Source organism: Girardinichthys multiradiatus, chromosome 9, assembly GCF_021462225.1.
Source record: "Girardinichthys multiradiatus isolate DD_20200921_A chromosome 9, DD_fGirMul_XY1, whole genome shotgun sequence".
NCBI lineage: Eukaryota > Metazoa > Chordata > Actinopteri > Cyprinodontiformes > Goodeidae > Girardinichthys > Girardinichthys multiradiatus.
In genome coordinates this window covers 25,514,888-25,537,009 of record NC_061802.1, presented here as the reverse complement: position 1 = coordinate 25,537,009, position 22,122 = coordinate 25,514,888, and the positions used below count along the sequence as shown (strand labels likewise).

At 39.3% G+C, this 22,122-nt stretch overlaps 1 protein-coding gene across 9 annotated transcripts in view; it reads left to right on the top strand.

Moving 5' to 3' along the window:
- The first annotated feature begins 3,059 nt into the window (after nt 1–3,059).
- The window catches only part of LOC124873582 (unconventional myosin-IXb), a 75,069-nt gene continuing 56,006 nt past the window's right edge, over nt 3,060–22,122 (top strand). For 3 of the 9 annotated variants that reach the window (XM_047374313.1, XM_047374314.1, XM_047374312.1), the window contains exon 1: nt 3,074–3,578. The gene's annotated coding sequence lies outside the window, so the exon portion shown is untranslated. Of the gene's footprint in view, nt 3,579–12,531; nt 12,612–22,122 lie in introns of all 9 variants that reach the window. The other 6 variants (XM_047374316.1, XM_047374318.1, XM_047374311.1 and 3 more) reach the window with 5 other exon arrangements.

Sequence of the window (22,122 nt, the reverse complement as noted above, 5' to 3'; positions counted from 1 at the left end):
CCAGACCTTGGTGAAAATGTGTGCAAGATCTACATCTTGTGGCGTAATGGAGAACTACTGGTACACACATGGCACAATGAAAAACATTCTAGCACACAACGAGCTTGATTATTTGAAAGTTGAGAATGTTGGCAGAGTTGCTTGCAGCAGACTCTCTTGCTCCAGAAAAAAAATTATGTTTATATTTAGCTCCAGCTACGACAGTGCAGAGGCAGTTAAGGTAAGGATAATTGTGAAGCTGTAAGGAAGATAATGGAAGGCTTGTTATGGAGGAAAGTTGTATGACCAGCTGCTGAGGAGTTAGCCACCTGACCGAGCTGGCCAAGTGAGGATGCACGTAATACGGGGTGGTAGAATACTGAAGCTGGGCAGCAAAGCTTTTGGCTGAGCACAACTTAGAGCTGACCTCCATTATGTTTTTACACCAAAGAATTTTCTGGTGATGCTGGGTGAAAAATTTACTGCTTCAAGTACAACACAGCATATACTATTAGAGAAGCAAGATACTGTGATGATTTTGTTTTTGACCAGCTACATACCAACGTCCCTGAATCCAACTGGACATATACAGTACAGACCAAAGGTTTGGACACGCCTTCTCATTAAAAGAGTTTTCTTTATTTTCATGACTATGAATATTGTAGCTTCACACTGAAGGCATCAAAACTATGAATTAACACATGTGGAATTATATACTGAACAAAAACGTGTGAAACAACTGAAAATATGTCTTATATTCTAGGTTCTTCAAAGTAGCCACCTTTTGCTTTGATTACTGCTCCGCACACTCTTGGCATTCTGTTGATGAGCTTCAAGAGGTAGTCACCTGAAATGGTTTTCCAACAGTCTTGAAGGAGTTCCCAGAGATGCTTAACACTTGTTGGCCCTTTTGCCTTCACTCTGCGGTCCAGCTCACCCCAAACGATCTCGATTGGGTTCAGGTCCGGTGACTGTGGAGGCCAGGTCATCTGGTGCAGCACCCCATCACCCAACAGAACATGGAGGTGTGTTTGGGGTCATTGTCCTGTTGAAAAATAAATGATGGTCCAACTAAACGCAAACCGGATGGAATAGCATGCCGCTGCAAGATGCTGTGGTAGCCATGCTGGTTCAGTATGCCTTCAATTTTGAATAAATCCCCAATAGTGTCACCAGCAAAGCACCCCCACACCATCACACCTCCTCCTCCATGCTTCACGGTGGGAACCAGGCATGTAGAGTCCATCCGTTCACCTCTTCTGCGCCGCACAAAGACACGGTGGTTGGAACCAAAGATCTCAAACTTGGACTCATCAGACCAAAGCACAGATTTCCACTGGTCTAATGTCCATTCCTTGTGTTCTTTAGCCCAAACAAGTCTCTTCTGTTTGTTGCCTGTCCTCAATAGTGGTTTCTTAGCAGCTATTTTACCATGAAGGCCTGATTCACACAGTCTCCTCTTAACAGTTGTTCTAGAGATGTGTCTGCTGCTAGAACTCTGTGTGGCATTGACCTGTTCTCTAATCTGAGCTGCTGTTAACCTGCAATTTCTGAGGCTGGTGACACGGATGAACTTATCGTCCGCAGCAGAGGTGTCCCTTGGTCTTCCTTTCCTGGGGCGGTCCTCATGTGAGCCAGTTTCTTTGTAGTGCTTGATGGTTTTTGCGACTGCACTTGGGGACACTTTCAAAGTTTTCCCAATTGTTCGGACTGACTGACCTTCATTTCTTAAAGTAATGATGGCCACTCGTTCTTCTTTACTTAACTGCTTTTTTCTTGCCATAATACAAATTCTAACAGTCTATTCAGTAGGACTATCAGCTGTGTACTGTATCCACTTCCTGCACAACACAACTGATGGTCCCAACCCCATTTATAAGGCTTGAAATCCTACTTATTAAACCTGACAGGGCACACCTGCGAAGTGAAAACCATTTCAGGTGACTACCTCTTGAAGCTCATCAACAGAATGCCAAGAGTGTGTGGAGCAGTAATCAAAGCAAAAGGTGGCTACTTTGAAAAACCTAGAATATAAGACATATTTTCAGTTGTTTCAAACTTTTTTGTTCAGTATATAATTCCACATGTGTTAATTCATAGTTTTGATGCCTTCATTGTGAAGCTACAATATTCATAATCATGAAAATAAAGACAACTCTTTGAATGAGAAGGTGTGTCCAAACTTTTGGTCTGTACTGTAAGTATACCCTTCTGCCTAGACAACAAAGTGCTGCGAAACCTATGTCCATGTACTGAAGGTTAAATCTATGCTGAAACCCAAAACAGTGATGTGGTGGAGACCCAAGGAGGAAACTGAACAATCATCAGCCAATACAACAATTGGTTGGTTCGAAGACTGAACAAAGTTTGAAGGAGAGACATTGCTGGACAAAGACTCACACTGACTTCTTATGGTAAGTCTCCCTACTGCTTATGAGTCAAGAGATGACGGGTGCTCCACTCCCAAGAGCTTTTCATCTGAATCATCTGAACATCTGAAGGGAGATGTTACCTCATTAAAATCCTGCTAACACACAGAAACACAAATTTGTTTCATTGTACATTTTTAATATACAGTTTATTAAATTACTTGTAACTTGTTTCTTCATTTCATTTTCTCAATAGATCCGTTTTTTATCAGATCAGAACAATGTGTTGATTTCTGATGTGCCCTATGTATTCAGTTTGATAGCATATTTAATGCTATTAAATATATTAAAGAATCTAGAGCGATAAAAATGAATGAAATTTAGTATTTTGGTATTTTTAGAGTCAGGTAAATTTAAGTACCTTTTAAGCATACAGTCGGTTTTTGCTCAATTATGGCCAATATTGACATTACCAAATTGGTTATTTATTAGTTTTTCTAAAAATTATTTATGAAAATTATTGGAATCGTTTGTATTTTTTATTTGGGAGAGTTTTCAAGGCGATCTTGCCACTCGCATTATGGCGGACACGCTGACGTATCGTTTCTGCTTGACAACAAATCATCCCCCTAAACGCCTCCTAGTGGCGCCACTGACTCTACACACGTTTCCTTTGTTCCACACTTGTAGCGCCATGGCTTGGATCCTGCAGGGGGCGCTGCTCTCTAACTAACGCCTGGCAGCAACAGGGTGCATTCATTGTGCAGAATCTGCCTTTTTCCTCAAGTTTTTTCAGAGCCCAGACTGCTACTGTTATTAAAGGCAAGGAGAAAGGAAGTAGCGGCAGGCTAGCTGGTTAGTCGAGTTATAATCACTCCGTCTATTATGATATAGTTGACTTTTCGGTCCTATTTTTTTTTCTCTTCGAATTTTTTTGTTTTGTTTGTTTTTAAATTGAAACGTCAAAAAGGAGGATGCGGATATGGCTTTTTCTCGAGCTGTTTGGTCTTTCAGACCCTGAAACTGTCTCAACAGTGAGCTTTGTCTGAGTCCACCGATGCTGTTAGCCTGCTTGAATCAACTCACTCTTGCTTCCTATCAGAGGAGAAGAAAACCAAGAAACAACTGAAAAAGCAGCGTCGTGAATTTAGACGAATAATCGGTCGGTTCGCGGGGAATGCTGCTGCTGTGAGGATTACACCAGGACAATGAGACAAACAGCAGGAAAAGGTGCGTTTAATAAATGCTTTGTTAATTCAGCTCATGGCTCTGTAGCAGCCTGTTCTTTTAGGTTGAAGCTTATTAAGTCATCGAGAAACCTTTTGGATTTCTGCTGTTAAAGGATTTGTGTAATAAAGGAACAGGGTTCTTAAAGGAAGTTTCTAACTCAATTGGTCCAAGTCTGTCAGCGTAAACTGGAAGGTTTTTTTGTTTTTTTTTTACACCATTTGTAAACTAAATGAAGACTGGTCGTGGTGTTTAGTTATAAGAACATGGCCTCATGTTGTATCCTGCGTGTAAAGGAGTTGAGAATGTAGCTTGACTTGTTCAAAGGACATATTGTGATTAACCAGTCCACATGACTGTGGGCTTTTGTTTTGTTTGAGTGACCACTGAAATCAATGAGGGTCCACGGTTTTATCCCTGAAATCCAGCCAGGGTTGTCCAGAAGAGAGGGAACTGCAGCTTAACACAATCACCACTTCATGATAACTGATGTTTTATGTGCTGCATGGGGCACAATTTATGGCTGAGTGCAGATGTGATTGTTGAAATTAAAGAAAACACCGGTGTGCTGAACTTTGTGAAGGTCTGCTGCTGTTGCTAAGCTGGGTAGATGTTGTCCAAATGCATTTTCTCACACATATCTGCATTGTTATGTGCTAATGTTTCTAAATATAACTGACTGTATGAGTAATAGCAGTAACAGACAGTGATGCTCAAACATCTGCCATGCGGTTAAAAATGTCACCTCATCTGCTTATGGGACTGTAGCCTCACCTCTGATGGTAAATATTGGTGAAATCATTCACACGACATTTCTGAAAATTCATAGACACACTTCCTTATGTCCGACTGGCAGACATATTCCAATGTCCTGATCTTCAGAAATGGCTTTAAGAGGTCAGACTCCACAGTGCGAAATTCTACTTATAATACTTTGCATTAGAGATGCACGGATCAAGCTTTTCCAGGCCGCTACCGATTTCTTTCGAGGTCTGCCTGCAAATTTAGATTAATGCAGATGTTTAATTAACTCAAAAAGGGGAAACATAGGCTGCAGGTTCCTTGTTAAAGGTAGGAGTTAGGATTCCGATAGAAATTGAAGGAATTAAAACATTATCCTTATTTATGAATCCTGATGAATCCCATGTGTCCTGAACCTTTATCCGTGTTTTAACGGTTACATTTGGAGGTACATTCTGATTGTTGATGGGTTTATAGACTGATAAAGCTGGGAATTTTTATCTTTTATTCTTTATATAAATGGTTAAAATAATAAAAATGTTCCAAGTATTTTAGCTCACCAATCAGAGCCAATCAAGGAAAAATTGGCAGATCTCTGGCTCATTAATTCGTTTATCTAATTTACTGGTGGTTCAAATATGTCTAACAAAATGAATGCCCGCATTAATTAAGTAACAATGTGTAACAACTATGGGTGCTGGGTTTGGTGTTTGCACCAAGTATCAAAATATAGCATCTGACAGCTACAAACATGAGCCAAACAGTCATAGCATGTTCTACACTGCAAAAATTTAAAATGTCACGTCTCTGTGAAGTTTAGTTATTCAGCACAATAAAATACACAAAAGAACGTAATTGGCACATTGGAAAGCTCTAAGAGCTTCTGTGAAGCCTCTGCCCAGATAATATGAAAACAAGAATTATTACAATTATGATTACAAAATCAGTAATAACAAAATAATACTAATTTAAAAAATGCACAAAGCAATGTGAAACTCTCAGTATCTAATGTACACTATAAATCTGAGTAAAAATGATCATAAACAAAAGAAATATACAATTTAGGTAATATATCTACATATCAGTATACATGTGATGTTTTATTTATTAATAAAATACCTTTAATATCTCATTAAAAAATATATATCATTAGAGTAGTGCTTTTGAAATAATATAAGGTAGATATTGCACAAATGCTGTTATTAGAATCAGAATCCATCAATACCCCACATTTTTATACCCCATACCTCCTTAAAGTGCTTGGAAACACTCAGGCAGCCGACAGAATGGCTCACTGCCACCAATTGAAAGAAAGGGGCCATATGGCCCCCCGTTAATGGTTTCTACTTTGGTGGGGGATAAGAAGGGGGATGGGAAGGGATACCAGCTAACCTTCAGTTAGGAGTTTAACTATCTGCACCTCTTGCTGGTTGCAGAGAACTGGAGAAACTGATGAGTCCCAGATAGAAACTGGGTTTATCTCCCTAATTAGCCTGTAGGAGATCATGTTTGGCTTTTATTAGATCTAAACTCTATTATTATGTTAAATACTATTATCTCTCAAAATTAAAGGTCTCCATCCCATGTGTTTTTAAATAACAGACTTTTTCTGTTATATGTTTTATTTTCTCTGATAGTCTAGCTTTACTGGTAATCCTGTGGTTTTGGAGCTAGATTTCCTCGTTGACTTAATTTACATACTAAAAAAAATATTTTTTTCTAATGCAACAGTTCAAGATAGCTACTTGAGACCAGTCTGGATGTGCGTTTTGTTTTTAGCATGATGACTAAAGAGATGTGGGACTTATTTTCACTGACAAGTAGGTGGCATATTATACTTTGTGGAGGTTACAATACATCTTTTAACACCTCAGCTTGTGTGCTTTTTATAAAGTGTGCTGGTGTCTTAGTACTTCTAGAAAACTAGTTTCTCACAATTTACTCTCGGGAACTTTACTGAAGTGCTTCTGACCTTATTTGAATGAATCTAAATTTGTAGTTTCTAACCCTTTCCCATGAGTCTACTTTCAGGTTATTCTCGAGTTTTCTGTGTTCCTCTTTAAGTCTGAGGCAGAACGAGTACAGAGGATCAGGCTGAGCCGAGCTGTGGCTGCACAGAGATTTCTAATGAGTCCCTTAGCAAGATGCCTTGTCTCTGTGTGCAGCTGGTGCACCTGGTTATAAAGGTTACCTGAGCTATGACGTCCACATCTGCAGTCCCCTGGCTTTAAAGATGAGCCTCATTAGATTCCTCTATTACATTAGGGCATAGAGAACATTTTTGTGTGATAAGACAGAATACGCTTGCTTTAAAGTTAGCAGAATCATGAGTGGGCTTTGGAGCGGATGATTTCAAATTTTGGAGATCTGTAGAAAATATTTAGAATTACCATCTTTCAATGCTGTGCAAACGTCTTAAGCCGTCTCTAGTTTTTTTTTATGGCCAGAATTTGGTTAGGAAACAGAAAATATTCCCCTGGAAGCGCCCAGATACACAACTGGAAATGAGTGAAAATGCAGCTCAATTTCAAAGACTAACATGAAAAGACCATTAAAGTTCTAAGAAAACATTTGATCTAGAAAGGATCTTAAAAAGTTACATCAAAGTCTAACGGCTTGAAAGCATAAACTGGCTTCCCACACAATCTTCTGTGAGTTTGGAGAAGTATGAACAAAAAAAAAAAAAAATTGATTATTGCAAAAAACGTTTGCAGAGAGTTTTGTTTATTCCATTTCTAGAATACAAAAACCTGACCTTGGTGCTTTTCACATTGACTATACTGCGTATAAAAACCAATGTGTCCAACGTTTTTCCTATCTTTAATTCACCACATCAAACCTTGGGTTTAACACTTCAGCTGTCAGTATTTTGGGTTTCTGAGTAACTGACCCAGAAGCCACAAATAAACTCAATCAAGATTAAAAAGGGAAAATTTTACTCATTTGACTGCTGCAAATCGGTACCAGCCTTCAAACTGGATATTTACGGTATGAACAGAATAAACGTTTCACAGATGAAGACCCGTTTCAGATAAATGGGATTTCTACAGGTTTTAAAATCGAGTCGATCTAAACTGGTCCAGATGTTAAAGAAAGCAGCTAAAATAGCTCTTTACCACTTAATGTAACACATTCCATAATGTGCAAATCATACATATGATGAAGCACAATCGCTGCACAAGGTGTTGTATCATAAATGTATTTTAATGTCTCAGGAATGATCTAGGAATGGAGTTTGAAGTAAGTGGGAGTGAATTAAAACTTTTACACAGAAGATTTAAAATTTTTACTTCAGCAGAAAGGGGACATTATACATATTGTATGCCTGGATTAGATGGCTCCTAATGTCTTTTGATTATATTTAAATATTACTTGGTCCTGGCATTGGATGTCCGTCTGTCAAAGTCTCAACCTTCATGAGCAGGAAAAGCTTACTGCTAAGGGCTTGGCAGGAATTGTCGGACTTGTCGAGGCTTGCATTTCTATTTATGTGTGCACACGTATTAGGAAAACGTCTTTGTCATTCTGCTGCTGCGAAACTTTAGGACTGGCTGGGTTAGTTGTTCCACCTTCCTGCTAAAACTTGAGATTCAGGTGATAACATTATAACTGCAGGCTAGGCTAAATTAGCCATGCTAATCAGGCTTTTCAGTAGACTATAACAGCTTATATGAGTTGGCTGTTATTAATACAGTTAGATAATTCCCTACTGTAGGGCCCTGTGTCCTTGTACTGAAGGGAAAGAAAGAGGCCAGATAGAAGAAATAGGACATCAGGATGCATGTGCTTTTGTGTTCAGAAAGTATGTCAGAGCTTCGTTTAGCTCAGTCACCGTAATGCTCTAGGAAATGTCTGTCTCTGCCAGGAGGTTTCAGAAAGAATGGTTCTGCAGAGACTTCTGACCCAACTTTGCGGTGAGGAGTTTGCATTTTGTAGAAACTGAGCCAGGTGGGGAGAAAGTAAAAGAACAGGGTTTTCAGTTCTTGAGAGGTAGGGAGGAAGAAATAGGAGTCTGAAAAATGTGTTGCATTTCCAATCAATATTCCCTTTCTATTGTTTAGGTGTTCCATCCATCCATCCATCCATCCATTCATTCTAGAATCTGGGTATGATGAATCTGTAGGGACTCTGTAGGAAATATAAACCATACAGAGTGAATAAAGTTCTAACCCTTAGTGAGCAGTCAAACAGCTACAAGAGGAGGGAAGTGAAATAGTTTTTGTTCTACAAACTTCTGAATAACTTTCTCCTGGAATGTTCTTTCAGTGTGGTTAGGGGAATTTATGGCCTTTATAAATAGAGCCGGGCTTAATGAAAGACTAGAAGTGAGGAAAGACAGACTGACCAGTAAACGATGGTTTACTTGCAGTGAAATCGTTTGTTTTTCCTTAGCCCTCACTCAGCTATCATTGCTGCGCCCAAACAAATCAAGTTGATAGGGAACAAGGCATGGTTATGATGATAACTCTGTTAAAACTACATGTTTAAGACTGGCTGCAGTCTCTGTTTGAGTTAGAAGTTTAACAAAAATACACAGTCAGAAATCTTCCATAGTGACGTTAAAAGCCAGCGTCATGGAAGACAAATGAATCCAGTTTATAGCAGCTTGTCTGCAGTGATTGTGTGTGGTTTAGTTTCAGCACGTTTTATCTGCTTCTTGTCATTTTGTTTGGCTAAAAACCTTCAACCCTTTCACCCAACCTTTATCTCGTGGCTCTTCCCTTTTTGACTCTGTTCCTCTAACGGTGAACCTAAACTAACTTGGGAGTCTGCAACGTGTCAGATGGAAATATGGAGCAACCACATAATGACACCAGATAAAATCAGTATACGCAAAAGCGGTTCCACAATAGCTTCTGGCGTTATTGCATGATTTTTAAGTTGGCTTTTCTCTGGATTATGATGAAGTTTAGATATGTGTGGATAAAGACTAACTAGTTGGTGACTGTGGTGAATACTAAACACCCTTTGTCCTCTCTGCACTCACTGATCTTGTCCTCTGACTCTGGATTATGGGCAAACTGGGAGAGGGCACGCCCTGAGGCTCTGTTTGCTGTTGCTCACAACCATAGTGCAAAATCTAATTATGAGGCCCAGGCCACAACTAATGAGCACCAGTTAAATCTGCTTTTCTATGTCAGTATCTGTTGAGTGATCTTAATTTTGACTTCAGTTTCTTTCTGCTTAACTGTTGTTTTCTGCTAACCTGCAGGATCACCTTTTTGTTGTAGAAAATAATATAAAAACAGGGAAAAAATGCCTTAATTGTCTGGTTAAAAGCGGGTCTGGTTGGTTTATTTGTCATAATTAAATCCACAGAAGACTCACAATTTCAATATGAAACTGACAAGAGGTCTTGATTTTCTGTTATGAAATTTGATCATATGAGTGGCTGTAAAACATAGTACTTTTTTTTTATTATTTACAAACATTAACTCATACCAAATTTAAATCATGTTTGTGCAGATAATAAAATGTCGCCACATGCTCAGGAGGGTAGTTGCTGCAAAACAAATCTATGCAATCTGCCAGGCTTCCTTGGTTAGAAAACTGCTTACAAATATTTAATCTGCTGATTTTGATCGTGCTGCTCAGAGATGTCGGATGATTTAACGTTTGACTATCCCTGGTCGGCAACTAAAAATCAAATTTTGTACTCCGGTTAGCGAGGTTCAATGCTACCAGGCTGCGTTGACATCACCGCTCTTCCGTGAGGATGTTGTCACTGAAGGAAGTAACTAAATTAGCAATGTGTAGGATCAGTGCGGTGTTTAAAATGAAGTCAGAGGAAGCTAACCTTGGGTTCTTTCAGACAGCCACAGCATGGAGTAACACACACCTCTGCAAAAATCAGGAAACTGAATGTCGAAGCTCGATTAGGAAATATTGGCCATATTTTAGATATCCAGCAGTTAAGGAACACATTCTCTAAGTAATACACAGACAGACTGCTGTTCACTAGTTCTGCCAACCATGGCAATCGCTCATCTAAGATTTAAAGATGCTTTTAAAAGGTCAACTCTAAAATCTTGTTGCTTTTCTAACTTTAGTTAAATCCTGTTTTGCTGCAGAGCTTTGTAACACCCACTGCTCTCTCTCTCACACAAAGTAAGAAAAAAAGTACCACAGAAAGGCTTGTTTATAATGACAATAAATGAATGAATGATTAAACACACAGCAGTTAAAGCTTTTCCCTTTGGAATATTAGGTTGAACGCTGCTTATCTTTATTTTAAATGGATTTTGCAGAGAAACTGAAAGTATTCGGATATGGTGCACATCTATATTTTAAAGTGTGCAAAAAAAAAAAAATGTTAGTGAACCCTAATCAGTCTGATTAAGACAGATATGCTGCAATTCCTATGTTGGTTTTACTCATTTAAATCTAACCTGGAGAATTTTACTATATTTATAGATTTTCAATGATTGTGAGAGAGAGACAATTTAACAAACAATTAACTATAAATATTTAATTAAACAGAAACTAGAGAAATAGCTTTTTAGTGTTATTTTTTGCACTGACAGAGAAATTGGATTGTCAGATCAGAACTTTATAAAATAAGAGACTGATAATACGCCACAAAATGTGATCCTTGAGAGTCAAGTACTGCATTATGATTATAATTGATTGCATGTTTATGATGTGAGTAAACTGATAAATAGATTTTTTATTTTTATTTTTTTACCAAACTGGACTTCTGTGTACTGTAATATGGATTGGACCTGTTTGGTAAAGTGCATTAAGTTTACAGTTTGTGCAAATTGGTGCTGTATCAGTAAGTTTCTTCCCCTGCACAAAATGATTTTTAGCCACACCGCGAAATTCCTTCAAGTTTTAATGATTAGATTCAACTTGTTTACATCTTTTTTCCGGGGTTTTGCTCAACTTTAAAGCAGACTGAGATCAAGGCCGTTCGTTGCTCGTTTTAAAATGACGCCAGGGGAAGAAAATGTAAACTTAGCCCTGCTAGACTGTACAGATGACAAACCATTCCCATTCCAAGTGCCAGGGCAAGAGCAGGCCAGCGTCCTACTGGAGGCAAAGAGGACCCAGCAGCCAACATTACATTTGTTGTTCTTGGTATAACATAGTCGTGTATACTTTGAAGAAGATATAAGCATTGTTTTAGTTTTAAAAACAGCACTTGAATATGAGGAAACAGTATATGGCATAATGAACCTTACCCATGTTGGGGTGTTTAAAGTAAGCCTGTCAATCAGCTCATACAGGGTTTGTGTTTGGATCATTTTGGTTGCTTGTTTATCTGGCTCTCATTGTGCTGACTGCAGCTGTATTTAACCACTGGTCGCCTGAAAGACTGTGAAGAGTAGCAGGAGAAGTGAAAAAGAAGGAGAAAAAAGCACGAGAAGAGGTCAGACGAGGGAGGCACAGAGGGGGGGAAATGGATGAACACAAGCCCAATGTTGAAGGAGGAAGAAATGGAGCAGCAACAGTAGACCTTGGCTATGTGCTCAGTATTGGCTAAGCTCCCCTCTGTTCTGTTTGTTTTTGCTCTATTTTTACCATGCAGTCTGGTCACTGATGAATGGCTCCATATGTTAGTTGCATTACATTCAACAGTAATCATTCAGAATGACTGGGGGAGGTATTACAGAGGGACGTAATATGACCCATATGAGAAGAAGAGATGTTTGATTTGCTTCTAATATGCAAAATGTACGTATGGTGTGCATAAAGGGCAGTTGGAGAACATGCAACTGTTATATGCTATATAATGTGCGGTGAATCTGCCAGAGTCCCTATATTTCCCTTTACTACAAACTCTTCAGATCCCTTTCTGTCCGGTGGTTTTTCTCTCTTTATTTACAAATTTAAGTAAAATGTTTCGCTCTTACGCTTTTAACTGTTTGTTTCTTTCCGCTACCAGCATTGAATGGCTCCAAAAAAGATGCAAATTGTTGAGCTAAAGTTAGCCCAACCCACCTGTTCGGACCTTTTCTACTCAACAAAGTATAGCCTGCTTCGAGCATGTGAACAGGACTCTCATTATGACTTGAATAAGTATGCGCTTGGTGTGACGCAATGATTCCTCTGGTCTTACAATAGAGTCATGTGTTTGAGAAATGTTTTTAGTGCTGGGTAGCCCACATGAGCATGTACAATAATTCTCTGTGTCTTCCGCCTTCTCTTCTCTTCTCTTCACCTCTCTCTCTCCTCTCTTCCTGATTTATTTGTATTTTTTTGTTTTGTTTAGGCCCGCAGCTGCTCCACATCTCCGGTTTGTTAGGCTAAATCAGTGGAGGAAGTGCTTCCTGAAATAGGGACCTAAGTTAGGTAATCGCTTTTCACCTTCTTTTAAACGAACCTGGAACAAACAGATGGCTTTCTTTTTAGGGCAGCACCTTTTTATATTAGGGTTTGACGTTCAAATCTTGCCTGTACCAAATATACCCGGACTTTACAAATCCCAGCTGGAAAAAAGATTTTCTATGGGAAAACTAAGTATATTCTTGATTGCTTTCATAGCATTTAAGACAAAAGGTTGCAGCCAGGTGCCTCTAAGCAGACGCACCTGGTTAACTGATCATCAGCAGATTTGATCACATTTATAGTAGCAGGGTTTTAAGATGTTCCTGGTCTGGAGCTATGGGTGTGTGTTAAAACATTTTCATGGGGACAAGACAACTTCAGTGATCTAATAGAAGCAGTTGTTGCAGCTAATTAATCTGGGGAGGGTTATAGGACCATTTCCAATGCAGTTGGAAGTGCCTCGTTCTAAAGAGAGATTGTCCACAAGGGTAAAATACCCAAGAGTTCAGTCATACTCTACAGATCTTAGTTAGTATGTGGAATCTTAAAGTAAATGACAGTAAAGTTAAAAAGGTCGTAAATCATTATGGCCTGATTGAGAGGTAGCCTCAATATCAGTACAGCTTAATTATGCAAAGCTCTATGTGAGTAAACTACAAGACGTCTGGAACTGTCCCCTTAGGACAGATGCGACCAAAGACGAGATGTTTGAGCAGCATGCTTGGGCAAAAACCAAACCCAGCATATCCGCAGCAACATCTCATACCAGCGGTCGAGCATGGTGGCAGAGGTGTCATAATTTCGGCTTGTTATGCAGCCACAATCCTAACTGTATACCAAACTATTGTCGGGTCAAATGTGAGGCCATCTGTCTGGCAGCTGAAGTTTGGCAGAAATTTGGTCATGAATGTGGGCTGTGCAATCCCCAGAGATCCCTGAGGCCCCAGCCAGGCTATATATAATAGTAACTCCCATCAAAGTGCATAATTGAAAATGCCAGCTTGAATGGCCTGTTGCTGCAGCAGAATCGCATCAGACAGACCCGAGTTCCTGGTGTTAATGCACTTATAATTGGAGTCTCATGCTTAAGAGAAGGAGAAGGGGCGGTGGGAGGTTGACTGCTCTCCTATAGGATGTGAAAGCCATCAAAGTCCTGAATGTAAAATGTAAAACAATAGATTTAATGAGCTTAAAGGATAAAATCAGTTTCTGTTCACTGCTCCCTTTTATTCCTCCATCACTATAATACTAACAAATTGTTTGTCTTTTGTTTATTTTTGAATCTGATTCCCAGCTTTCAAATAAAAACTGTGAAAGGGTCATTATTGGAGTATTTTAAAAAGGAAACGAATTACCTATAATAAACTCAAAGTTTACTGTAGGAAATTATATAAATATGAGTCCAGTAAATATTGTAAGCAGGGGGTCATTCATAGTTATTTAGCTTTCATCAGGAATTGTAATCACTCATTTAATAGAAATCAACTCGTCCAAATGGAAATGAGAACCATTTCGGTTAAGACAGGATGTAATATAAAGTCTTCAGAAATCTAAAATTAAATTAAACATTCAGGATTTAAACAAATGTGGATATTGTGTTTGCAGCATTACATAATATTCCATTGGTCTAAGCTTAGAAATCCAGTACTGTGATGCAAAGAGCTTTTACATCAGACCATGCATCTTTTCTTTAAAGTGTATTTGTCCAGTGCTGACCTAAACAACTCCATTTCTCCAGCATGGCTGCGATGTCTGGTCCGGAAATCTCTCTGGAATCTCCTGTCACTACCAAACTGTATGGGATCCCAGGATGAGCCAATTTTGGAAAGCAGATGCTTCTGGTTTGCATTAAGTCAGACATGCTTGAGCCTCGCTGGGCCGGTGTGTCCCATATGAACCCGCTGCTTTGAATATCAAATTTCAAGCGCATCATGCTTATTGAGGACATCCATGCATCATTTTCTTCTTGTAGTATTTTACGAATAAAATAATTTTGGGACTTGTGCCTGCACAGGGCGTTCATTCATACCCTGGATTATAGGTTGGTGGTTCATTTGACTGTTTTTTAGATTTCCACTTTTCTCAGTGGAGTTTGAATTGCAGAATATTAAAGAAGCATTACATTTAAATCATAAACAGAAGTAGGAAGGATGGGGGGTTATGGTATGCCTTTTTGTTGCAAAGCTTGGCATCGGGACTGTGTTAAAACAGCAGTCTCAGATTTTGTGTGTTGGGGGGGGGTGCTGGAAGAGAGAGTTCTGGGAGATCCTGTGATATGAAAGGAGGTGGAGGGGGAAGAAAGACGCTCTCTTGAGGAAGCAGTTAAACACACAGCAGTAGGGCTGCAACTGGCGGACAGCGAGTCGCAGGGGGGGTGGTGTAAAGACATACCCGGGCCTCTCTGATTATACTCCAGCTGTGAAATGAGCATGAAGTATGAGCTCATAAACCTGGGGTAACTCAGAGTAATATTGCGTGGAGGTTATAGAAGGCTAATGCAGCTAACAGATTGAAATGAGGTTGTCTCAGTGCTGTTTGGTTTGAGTAAGTCGTGCGTGCTGTGGGGGTCATACCTACCTCCGAGCGATGGCAGAGGAACAGCAGCCCTTTTTAGTTTGTCGATACACGTCTCTGACACATGATATTGGAAGTGGTAGATCAATGCAGAGCGGCCAGTAATTGATTAGCATAGTCCACCACAGTTATGGTGAGTTATTGGGTCTGACAGATGGCTGGAATGTGTTTGGCTGGGTTTCTGAGAGCTAAGCAGCCACTGTCATAGGACAGATATCAGATAGTAGTGCTCATCTTTTATATCTTGGCAGAAATGTATGGAATTTAATGGTGTATTTCCCTGTTTTTTTGGTTCCTTTTTTTTTTAGCGGATTACTTGTTGCTGGGGAGATTGCTTTGACCATGATCATGGATCTATTGCATGAATAGGCTGATGTCCACAAGTCAAAGGGGGATCCCTGTGGCTTCTCCCTCCTTTATGCTTTTCTTTAGACAGAGATGGCAGATGCTGCTCGGCTCTGGTTTTATTGTTCGTGGCTGGTCAGCTTGGGAATTGACTTGAAGGCGGTGGTGGGGGGACATGAGCTTTTAGAGCCCCTTCTTCTTCCTCCTTTCATAGTTTCTCTGCTTATGTGACAATATGAGGAAACACTTCAGTTGGTTTCTGTTGAGTCTGTTAATAGTTTTGTTATTTTTTGATATTGATACTTACATATTTAAAAAGACCAGTGATCTAGTGGGAGGGTTCTAAACCATTAACAGCCTTTTTTTTTAGTGCAACTGCTCCTCCTATTGAAGCTCAGCCCCGGGGCTGATTTACTACCACTCAGCAGCCCCTCTCCATCTGGGCATGCAAGAGTCTTTTAGAGAATAAAGCCAAAAAAACCACAGAGAAAGCTTATACCAAGACATACAGACTAAATTTGTTTTTTTTCTTTTTTGCTATGCCATCATTGAGCCAACATTCAGACAATGTTGTCTCCTTTGGAAATGAGCCAGATCTTCTCCTCTTTGTTTGGTCAGGCACAAAGACTTGTAGTGGTAATGGATACTTCAGAAACTCCACCTCTGCCGTCCCCCTGGGAGAGGAAAGGAGAACAGATATATCGGTGCATCAAGATGCATCAGGATTCACTCATGGGAGGACCTTGAATTTTTAAAAATCACTGAAATTGAGTAGGAATTCACGTTGCCAAAATAATTTAGCTGTCATGCTCTCCTTGTTAGACCATTAATTTATTGTAATGAACAATTTCTTTTTGTGAATCTAGGTTAAATTTCACTAGCCAAATCCAGCCCTGATTACTGCCAGGCATACAAAATGAAGAAATCGCTTAAATAGATCCTGTCTGACAACATGAGGTAGGCTAATAGAGCTCTACACATATAATCCAGGAGAAGCCAGACCAACATCTAAAGCACTGCTGGCCTCACTTGCCTCTGTTAAGGTCGCCGTTGATCTACAAAAGGAAAAAATTGCCTCCAGGGGAAAGTTATCACCAGTGGGAGTGGAGACCGCTGCTGACCAAAAAGAACTCAAATGCCCATCCAACATTTCCCAAAAAACAGCTTAATGATCCCAAGACTTTTAGAAAAAGTATTGTCTCCATTGATGGGGAAAAATTTGAATTTTTTCATGTGTGTCTCCTGTTGCATTTGTCTTAAACCTAGCATAGCACTTTGGAAAAAGAGTAACATACGGACAGTAAAAATGGTGGTGGTAGTGTGATGGTCTGGGGCTCCTTCAGGACCCAGACGACTTGCTGAACCACGAGTCCCGCTCTCTACCAGACATCCCTGAAGGGGAATGTCTGATCAGTTCTTGATCTTAAGCTAAAGCGGTTTTGGGTTATAGAGGAGGACAATGATCAGAAACACACCAGTGTGTTCACTTCTCAGTGGCTTAAAAGAATATATATATATATATATATATATATATATATATCAAATCCAAATAAGATGCAGTGGCATGACCTTAAACAGGTTGTTCATGCTGAACAAACCGTCCAGTGTGGGTGAATCAACACAATTCTGCAAAGGACAGTGGGCCAAAACTCCTCCACAGTAGAAATCTGTAAGGGGGTAAAAACATTGTAATTTATCGCAAAACTTTGATGGCAGTTTTTGCAACCAAAGGTGGTACAACCCTTTCAGGTTTTAGGGGGCAATTATCTTTTCACATAGAGCCAGGTATGTTTGACTATCTTTTTTCCCATAATACCTGAAAGTCATAATTTGAAAACTGATTTCTTTTTACTTACACAGTGTGACAAAAAACCAAAATGACAGAAATCTGTAAGTGGTAAAAACCTTTTTTTCACAACTGTAAAATGAAAGCTTCAGTTTCGAAAAATCATATGACTGAATTCACAAGTTCTGATAATGGAATTGCGACAATGGTAACAGCAGTGGATTATTACACCGTGAAAGCAGGAGATGACTCACAAGTCTGTCAGGGATCCTCCCGTAATGACGTCTGCGGAGTCGCAACAATTTTTCTCACATAAGGCTGACCCTACAATCCTTCCACTTGGATATTTGTCCACTGACTGCGACTCGGACAATGATTTGTTGCGGCGCAAGGTGTGGGAATGAGCGTTAACAGTGTGCAGACTCAACCAATATAATCAATTTAAATTCCTTTGACCTTGAGTGTGTGTCACTGGGTCACAGACTTCCTGCCAGATATTTGAGTCAGCAACTGGTGTCATAAATGACAGTCTGCTCCCTATTTTAACAGTGTGTGAGTACGACCTGGTGTGTGTGTGTGTGTGTGTGTGTGTGTGTGTCAGCCTTGGGAAGTCCACTTGGAGGGAAATTTACAGCCTCTAGCTCTAGAGTGAAAGCATAACCCTCATACCTGTCATACATCTGTATGAAATAACCTAAAACAACTGTCCAAAAAAGGCAAAGTGTTTCTTTTGCCTCTGCATTACTTGTCTATCTGCACTCATGGTGCTATTCTCTCTTGTCTGATAGAAATATTTGGTATTTGCTTGAAAACAGATGAGAAATACAAGGCTAGTTTAGCTCACTTTTGCCAGCTAAGTTTTTCCTCCTTCTTTATGCAGGTATTTTTTATTTATTTATTTATTTACCAGAAAAATACTTAAATTTGCCAAAACGTTTACCCCCAATAATGTTTTTATAGTGCTTTGTATGACTGCACGAGATCAGAAAAACATGGGACATTGTTAATAACTGTTCCCATGACAACATGACTTGCTGACACAAACAAACACTGTTAATGGTAATTGAAATCACAGACAGCAGATAGTGAGCAGCATGGCTGCACTGGGTTGTGTTTAGAGGTATCAAAGTAAAGCGGGCTGAATACAAATGCACTTTTTTTATGCTTTTAATTGTAAATAAAAAACAAAGAGAACACTTTGTATCATTTTCATTCCACTCACAATTTTGCACTAATATTCTTATACAACACATTAAGGTGTGTGGTTGTAAGATGACACATTTTGGCGTGCTTTTGTAAAACAGTGCTTATGCATAAAAATGTAGAGAAGCATTTGTTTTTATTTATTATTTCTGTAATCAGAGGTAGTATTTACTCCAAGACAATTTTCCTGCCCGTATTATAAGGGGTTAGGCTGGGATGGACTCAGTGAGGATAAAGAGCAGGGTCTACTTTTCAATAAGAAATGCCAGGCGTAAGAAGCTTGTTGGTTGCTGATTCCCTGCCTGTAAGCAGGTACAGAGCCGTGTCAGCTGAGGCCCTGTCTTCTGCTGTGTCCCCGTCAGCTCCCTGGTAAGCAGCTAAAGTGCCAGGCTAAGCCTGCGTAAAGCAGACAACCCCGAGTCTTATCTGTGGAATGCTGGGCACCGCCGCAGAGGATCCCCTCTGCAGGGAAGAAACGCCATTATCTCAAAGCCTCTGTCTCTTAATGTCCCCTGACGCCCCTCCTGCAAATGTTTGCCTTTGTCCCTCCATCTTATCCCCCGCCCTATTTTGTATATACACTCTAATAAGCAGTAGAGTGAGCAGTTCGGGAATTAAAGCGACAAATTTTATGGTGGAGGATAATGTTGCCGTCTCATGTGGTCTCTGCAGTTTTGTCTGCCTTGGCATTTTATTATGTTACTTTTAGGACTGTGGTCAGCTCGCCTGGCAGAGGCATAAGCTCATGAGTCTCAGGTTGCATTATTTTTTCTATTTCCCCTACAGTGAACCAAAGTGTTCCAGAGTAACGTTTGGATTTGCTTTATTTCTGTTGAGCAGTGACCCTGCTTTCTTTTTGCAATTTATTAAAGGAAGAGTCCAAAGCAATATGCTAGTGAGTCTTCAATTGTTCCTAAAATGGTGCTAAAGAATAAATGAGGGCCATTTTTAGTTGTTGTTAATTGTGTAGCTGCACAGTGTGGTCAGGCTCTGTGAGATTTAATTTGTTTATTGTTCCCATGACTGACAGGAAGAGAGAAAACATTATCTTACCAATACGCAACCAGATATTTAAAATGAGATGTCCTTCTTGTGTAATTAATAAGAACAATGCTTTATAATATATTAGTCACAGCAAAGTTTCACACTTTCAATTATATGCATTACTGGTGCAAGGACAGACTACACGATCCATTATCTGGACAAACCTTACCTAGCTGCTGTCTGCGAGCCACTTAACGGTAGATCACCATTTTTGACTGAAGGTGCAGCCTTGAACTAGGACATTGGTTTTGCTCTAATTTAGCCCCGAAACCCTGCAGCATCGGACTTGACTTCAGGTGAATCATTGATCATGATGAATGGGCTAGTGCTCTGTTCTGATGGCTATTAAACTGTCATCAAGCCATGTCAGTAATTTGAGTGTGGTGGGAAGTTATACAAACATGCACTATCACTTGCGTGATGTGTAGCATTTCTACTCATATGATCTCTGTTCTGAGAAAGTTGCAGAAACATGCAGAGAGATGTGATGATAGAGTTGAATGTTTATAATGATGGTTTCAAAAAAATACTTCAGTGATTAATTAAAGATAGTTGTCCTCTAAATTGAAGCACAATTTACCACATTTTACAGGGCAAATATGGTAGTTGAACCCATAATGTTTTAAGCCTAGCTGACTATAATTCCAGTTCAGTTTATTTCTGTGCTGTCACACTACAACAGACTGATGGGTCCAAATTCAGTCCAAGGCAATCCAATCAGTCAGTTGCATTCAGATTTACGGTGCAGTGCATTTTTTATTATTTTACAGGACAATTCAAGTCAGTTGATCATATAATGCCTGTAGGGTAATTGTAACATATCTAATAAAAGCTAGAAAAAGCAAACACAAACCTAAACAAGGCAAAAATAAAGACTGCCTGACTTTGTTGGAAGGTAGTTCAAACTTAGTACAGTATGTATTTAACTAAAATAACTGTAAAGACTAGGGGTCAAACAATAGGTTCAGCTCGCAAGAGATGATCTGCAATATTGAGTTCATGAAAATTAAATGAGATCATAATATTTTTATACAAATTTCAATTTTTTTGCAAATAAATGTAAAGTTTCATATGTTACAAACGCTGTTTAGAATAATCTGAAATTGCCTATTTCTGTGTTTTTTATTTTTTTAGAATCCTGCTCAGGCTTAATCAGTGAAAACTGTTGAGAGCTTGAGCCACTAATGATCAAAAACCCTCCAGGTTTCTGTTAAATATCGAATTAGCCCTTTAGTTTAGCGCCAAGCCAGACACTGCAAATCAAATGGCAACTTCAGCATTGATGGCAAGCTGCTCAATGCAGCAGTACTTTGTTGCCGGGCTTAGAAACCGTTTGTGTCTCGTCTTCCTCTCTGTCATTTATTTCTACAGAGTTTTGAAAATGTTTCAGCTTGAATGCCTTTCACCGGTCTCCATAATCAAACTCAGAAATCAGACCTTTTACTGGAATAGTTAACGCACCCAATATCAAGTGATGTTCGTCATAACACTCGTTGGTGTGGAAGTTGTTATTGTGAGACTTGAAGTTAGCTGTTTATGCCTGGTTGCTGGGGATTTTGCTCCTTTACCATTTTGTACTTTTGTCGTTTTGGTAATTTCATACCCAACTTGGAGGTGTCTACCACAGAACATTAGCTCGAACTTGCCTTTGACACAAATGTAGTTCGCACCAAATTGATCAAGGAGCGAATTGACCTGGACTTAAGTAGGTAGCAGGAAGGTTGAACACGTACAGCAACTTTGCTCTGTTTTCTCCTTGTTAGCTTTCAGCCTCTGTCATCTGAAATCTCAGAGTTATGGTAAGGTTCTGGGTTCTCTTCTAAATACTTACAGAGACCGCCCTTTACATTCTGGAAGGCCAGCTATGCTAGTTGCTGATACAAGATGCTAAACAAAATTTAAAATGTCACCTCAAAATCCGCTGCTACATTTGTGCTTCTATTTAAAGGGAGTTTCCCTGTCTAATGCTGCGTCATGTGCCGCCACAGTCCTGTGTCATTTTATTGTTTTTTAACATTAAACAGAAATGTCTGGTTGCTGCCCAGAATTGAGTTGTGTGGTTTTTTTTTTTAAGACTCCTTGTTGTGACAAGAGATAATAATCAAACTGAAAACTGACTTTGTTATCACCATGACTACCAGGGGCTTGTGTTTTGTTCTGTATCGTAGAATGAAGCCAGATTATGGCTTTAGTCATTGAAAAGGTTTGCTAGCAGTTTCCTCAAAACATTTTGTGCAGCTACAGATGGAAACTGTCTCTTATTCTTGCTTTCTGTTTTAATTTATTTATTTATTTTTACCTTTGTGTGAATCTGTGTGCTTCCATTTGCCTTTTACTTTGCTTCTGGTACACCTAAATTTCCCCACTGAAGGACAATAAAGGATATTTCTATTCTATTCTAATTTGTGCATGACTGAACATTATGCAACAAAAAAAAAACACTAATGTTTATTATTGGTTCAGTGGTTTCTCTTTATTAAGCTTTTGATTATTTCATAAAAAACATTGTTTACCTTTGAAACTGCATCACCTCAGGAAGAAAGAGCTTCCATGGCAGAGAAAATGAAATTATTAGGTCAACTG